At 41.6% G+C, this 4,773-nt stretch overlaps 1 long non-coding RNA gene across 1 annotated transcript; it reads left to right on the top strand.

Moving 5' to 3' along the window:
* The first annotated feature begins 473 nt into the window (after window positions 1-473).
* On the top strand, window positions 474-3,207 carry LOC123081743 (uncharacterized). The gene is made up of 4 exons (XR_006438779.1): window positions 474-975; window positions 1,087-1,148; window positions 2,467-2,533; window positions 2,950-3,207. It is a non-coding gene; the product is annotated as an uncharacterized lncRNA (long non-coding RNA).
* Window positions 3,208-4,773: the final 1,566 nt, after the last annotated feature.

Below are 4,773 nucleotides of genomic sequence, written 5' to 3'. Positions count from 1 at the left end.
GACTTAACTGACTGTGATAGATTCTCACGACTGAAATATATGTCGGGCTCACAAATCCAAGAGTGATTTCCGCTGCGTGTGTCATCCGGCACTGACAATCTTTCATGAAGTGGTGATCAGATTTTCCTAGTGGACACCCAAGCTCTAACTCCTTGCATTGGGTTTCTCCACTAAATGCAGGTCCTTCGGGTTCCAAACAGTGAATTGGGTCATAACTACTTTTCTGACAGATTCTGGCTTATTGCGGAAGTTTCGGAATCATTTTAACTGGTTCCACTGTCTTGAGTATCGGATCCGTACCAAATATTTGATTGTTGCTTGTTGTGGCTAACATAAGAATTTGACCTGTAGGAAAATAATTGTAGACTTGACTGGCCGCGGTTCTGCACCACGCGGGTCTTGCAACTACACCATGAACCCCTCGATAGCTACGCATGTGCTCCAACGAAATAACCATGCGTTGCTGATGAAGCCCCACTTCCCACGATTATCTTTTCCACAACCAGTTCCCTACGAATAAGTACATAGATTAAGTAACTTCCTCTTCAACTCGTCCTGAGATCATCCCTCACCGCTATTAACAAGTGCACGCCGCCGCCACCGCCAGATCACACCACGCCGCCGCTGCCGCCCCCATATCATACCACGCAGCCGTTCATGACTTCCGGTAAGCCCCGATCCGGATTCCCTCGGTTCCCATATCACACGCCGCTGCCGCCGCTGCCGTCACCATATCACACCACGCCGCCGCTGTCGTGCAGCCATTCATGAGTTCGGGCAAACCCGATTTGGATTCCCTTGGATCGCCTCCGTCCTCCACACTTGGGCCGCCACAAGCCCCGCGACGCTGTCGTGGTGGATTTTGCCATCACTCCGCACTGACCAGGGATGAACGCCCCTGCATCGCCGACCACGGATGGACACCATGCTTCTTCTACATCTCCAGAGCAGCCGCCATTTTCTTCGGTTATTTAGGTGTTTCAATCTCTCGTACTACTTTCAATTTCTTGATTTATTTGATCTGTCCTTTCTTCGTTGAATCTCTGCCTGCGTCGGTCATTCCTCAACTACAGCCACTCTTTCCAGGGTAAGATGCCATAGGTTCCAGTCAACCCCCGCCTCGCCTGTATGCATCCCCCTCAATGAAGGTAACTGATCCCTTTTCCCAAAGTAAACTGCATGTACCCCCGATTTCTACAACATTATTGACACTTCGGTGCTCCTAGATGTTTTTGCAAATTCGAGCATCCGCTTTAGCTCATGCGTGAATTAATTAATTTTGGATTGACGAGTATGTCCATCTATACTGATTCCAGTAAATTCATAAATATTAGTACTGCCATGGTTAATTTTTGGCTAGTGTTCCTCTAATTAGTCCTCTAGAGTACAAATTTATACGCAAACCTGGATGATTGTTTTTTATGTCAACTGTATGCAACATTTGGGCCTGATTAGGGGTGTAGCTAAGTGTTTTTAAGCAATTCGGGAGGAGCGGACCCTACCTTGATATTAACATTAAATAGAGTCAAGCTCCGGGCAGAGCTTGTGTTACATGCAGCCCATTCAACTGTTGTGCACAAGCAGAAACAATAGGAAGTCAGGTACGGAAAACATGATACAAAATAATGGGAAAAATAAGTAGAACTAGGACTGAACTAGCTTGCCAATCTCCTTATCATTTCTGATTGATCTAAGCTCTTTCTTTTTTGCTCTGCACGCCAAGATTTTCACCAGCTCCGCACATTGATATACAACGATTTCTGTACGGACTCTAATGTTGTCTAACACTGTCCGGTTCCGAGCCGGCCAAACAGTCTATATAATAGAAATAATCATCATATCCCACGGCTCTTTGTTTATGTTGAGGAAGCTGCTTCCTAAAGTTGCAAAAGATGTCGATTAGATCCGAAATTCCTCTAAACTGTTTATGTTGAGGAAGTAGCTGAATTGTTGTTTGGTCATAGAAACAAGGGTGGTTGTGCAACATCAATTTATTTATTTGGAAAAACCATTCCTGGTCCATGAGGCAGTAAGATTTTTAATTTCCCTACTCTCACAATGCTGCACGATTTGTGTTCATGTCTTCCCATGAAGTTGCCTATTTCAGCTAAGAGGTGTTCGCTTCTTCCCAAAGATGACTTTCCCATCTTAACAATCTAGATTTTGTTCGCTCTTCATCATGCATATTTACATTGAAATGGTGCGGCATTCTAGCAGCAATGTGTCGTGGTAGGGCACGGCAACGGCTGTTCACGCCTGCAGCAAGTCCTCTAGGTCCATCACGTTACATATTTCTACAATTCACGTATTGGCCACATCTTTGGCACAATATCTCTATTGGATCGACCTTACTTTATGGCTCTGTAAATTATATGTTATCTATCATGTTATGTTGTCCTTAAATATTTAGAATATGTAGTTCATAATCTAAAAGAACAAAGCTAGCGAAAGTTAATTTTCCCTCAGATTTGCAGAATACTGAACATGACCTTGGATGCTTAGACTGTGGTGGCAGCGGCAACATTCAGGACAGGTAATGAATTGATACACCAATTACTCTATTATGGTGTCCGTACATATCTCTTCAACCATAAAAACTGCACATCTTGTATTGTAATTGAAACGTATGATATCTGGTACCAAACTAACACAATGCATGCACATGTAGACAATGAATGACTAATGATCAGCCTATCTTCTTAGTTTGTTGTCAGTTCTATTTTGTGCAATAATAATACGGTGCACATTGTATCAGGTCATTCATTCGATATACAACGTGAAAAATTGCTGATGATTTAGAACATGCCACTTAATATATGCAACATGATCAATTGTTGCATGGCCATCAACCTTTGTATGCCGCTCCTCTAAATTTTACTGCCTTTTTTAACTTGATTATGACTACCTTAATTTACTGATCTCATTTCCTTGTTGTTGTTGATCACGAAGATAAATTCATGATGCATGGCTTGGATGCTGATTGCAAGGCCGTGAATGGGCTACTACTAGATAGTTTCACATTATCTTTTAGAATGTTATTCTTTAGGTCAATGTTTCAAACAATATGTTTTAGAATGTCGGAGATGTTAATTGCAAGGTTGAGAATTAGCCTACTACTAGATTGTTTCACATCTTGTAATCTTTGGATTGTGCTCAATGTAATGCAACAGAATCAATTTAATATATATGAGACCTTTGGGTTTATTATATTGCAGTCCTATGCACTGTCGATATTGACCTAACAATTTTCATGCTATGAAGCAATGCTTCAGCGTTGTAATGACCATTTATGTCCATTTGATATCCAAAAATTGTGGAGTATAGCCACCAACGCATATGAAGTGTTGTTAGGCTCTAAGTCTGTGTGTTGCTATCTTACAACACTTATTCGTGTCGTTTACCAACGCAAGTATATACGTTGTTGTAGACTCTTCCAACGCCACCAACAGCAACACATAATAATCCGTTGGTGTAGACTTTAGCAACGGTTATAAGGACCTATGACAACGCATCGATGCGTTGGTAAAGGGGGGTTCTTGTTGTAACAATTTTAATACCCACATTACTGGTCTTGCTCCTTCATTATTGTTTTCTTGGTCTGGATCCTTGGCTGAAAGAGCTGGGGTATATTGCTTCTTCGTATCCCCATAGGTACTGTCGGTACAATTTTTTTTGCAATCGCAGCTTATCCTCATTTTTCTGACAGGGTACCCCATTAAATTGCAGGTTCAACACCCCTCAAGTTTTGACTGATTCTTGCTTCTGACCAAAATGTTGCGGATCTGATTCTTGGGATTTACTGCCATATGCTGTCAATTCACAACGTACTACCTTGTACCAATGTCTTACTGAGGAAGATTGGATGATTTGTGCTCGAAAATTTCATCGAACAGCTTGCTGAAGAAGACTGGGTATCATGCTGCAGAAGCTTACCCCCTTAAAGACTTTGCTGGGGAAAGACTCAGTACCTTATTCCGGAAGCTTTTGCGGTTGCTTACTGAAGAAGGCAGAGTACCTTGTACGGGAAATCATCCATATATCATACTGAGGAAGATAGGTATCTTGTCTTGGAAGCTTTTCAGGTATCTTGCGAGGGAAAATTGGGTTGCTTATACCAGAAGCTTCTTACTGTGATATGCGGACCGATTTCCACATATATAACCATCTTACAATTTTTGTTATTGATTTCTTGTATGAAACGGGGTTTTGCAGGACTATCCTCCTTTCTGAGTACATGCCATATTCTTGCTTGCTTTCAGGTACGTCGGGTTCCAAAATCATCCTCAACGAAAATTTAAACTTGTATCTGAGCCATACCTATGATAATATTTTGTCAACCTTGCACATAATTCATCTTCTTGCTGATTTGATCATTTCTGCTATGAGGAGTGCACACTGAGGGAGACTTCATACTCAGTAACATGATAAGATATTCCCCAATCTGAATGTAGTCGGTTGAGAATTCCATATTGTGGTGAGGAGTGCATGTTAATGCAAACTTTATACTTACATTCCATCCAGGATTTCTTTTGTATTCAGACGAGCTATTTCCAATTTCACCGCGGTCTGCTGACAATTCCATTCTGTTTAGCTGAGTTTCCAAATATATGCATTTCTTGCTGACTCTTCGGGTCCGGTGTCGGCTGACGAGCAACTTTAATAGGGGAAACATTTGTAACACCGAAGGCCCAAAGAAAGAAACAAAAGAAACGACTAAAACAAAAGCACACAAGCATACTACTAATATAATTAAACAATCATCACATATTACTG

The sequence above is a fragment of the Triticum aestivum genome, chromosome 4A (genome assembly GCF_018294505.1).
Source record: "Triticum aestivum cultivar Chinese Spring chromosome 4A, IWGSC CS RefSeq v2.1, whole genome shotgun sequence".
Classification (NCBI taxonomy): domain Eukaryota; kingdom Viridiplantae; phylum Streptophyta; class Magnoliopsida; order Poales; family Poaceae; genus Triticum; species Triticum aestivum.
Note: the sequence above shows the minus strand (reverse complement) of the source record. Positions and strands in the feature narration are given on the sequence as shown.